The sequence below is a fragment of the Mus pahari genome, chromosome 10 (genome assembly GCF_900095145.1).
Source record: "Mus pahari chromosome 10, PAHARI_EIJ_v1.1, whole genome shotgun sequence".
Taxonomy (NCBI): Eukaryota; Metazoa; Chordata; class Mammalia; order Rodentia; family Muridae; genus Mus; species Mus pahari.
This window is the reverse complement of record NC_034599.1, coordinates 13,966,929-13,967,818: the sequence shown is the minus strand read 5'-3', so window position 1 is coordinate 13,967,818 and position 890 is coordinate 13,966,929. Positions and strand designations below refer to the sequence as shown.

Sequence of the window (890 nt, the reverse complement as noted above, 5' to 3'; positions counted from 1 at the left end):
TTTACTGCATATTGAGAAGAGATCACATGTAGTTCATGCTAGTCTCAACACATCACACTGCAAAGAATAATCTTGACCCACATTTCCTCCTGCCTCCACCTCCTCAGAATTGAGATGTCAGGCTTATACCACCCCATCTAACTTATGCAATGCCAGGATGGAACTCATTTTTTACATGCTAGGCAAATATGCTACCAATGAACTATTCCTTCACCCCTTTGTGTGTGTGTGTGTGTGTGTGTGTGTGTGTGTGTGTGTGTGTGCTTTACATTTGGGGTCATTCTTGCACGGGGGCTAGGCTAATCTTCTCTGTGTCATTCCAATATTAATAAATGTGCTACTTGAGCAAGCATCTCTTTTGTTACATTATTTGGTTTATGCTGCCCAGAATTGTCTTAAATTCCTCAATTCTCATGACTCGCAACCCACTGATCAGCTAGGCTTATAGACAAAATTCCACATATCCTGCTTTTTAAAATATTTGGAGTTTGTTGTATGCCACACATGAGGGGTGTAGTATTAGTAAGACAGCCACAGTCCTTGGTCACATTGAGTAGATGGAGACAGTAAAATGGAAAAGGAATGCTAAAATAATGACATTTGAAAAGCTGGTGTGTTACAGAGGATAAATGAAGAAGACTCTGAGATCCCAAGTGGTCAAGAAGGAAGGAAGAGCAATATGCTCTGAGGAGATTTCTTTTCTTTTTCTCTTTCTTTTTATTTTGATGTGGAAGCTTGAGAGATGGAAAGATCTAGGCTTATAGAAAACCAGTCAAAAGGAATAACACATGGAAAGATCTCAAGGTGTTAATGATGTAGAGGGAAAAAATACATGATAGGTAGTAAAAATCAACACTAGGTAAAGATCTTGAGATGTAGAGGGTATACAT

General features: G+C 38.9%; 1 non-coding gene across 1 annotated transcript; it reads right to left on the bottom strand.

The window, feature by feature from the left end:
- Positions 1-246: 246 nt before the first annotated feature.
- LOC115064856 lies at positions 247-349 on the bottom strand. The gene has a single exon (XR_003844686.1). It is a non-coding gene; the product is annotated as a U6 spliceosomal RNA (small nuclear RNA).
- Between the last annotated feature and the right edge of the window lie 541 nt (positions 350-890).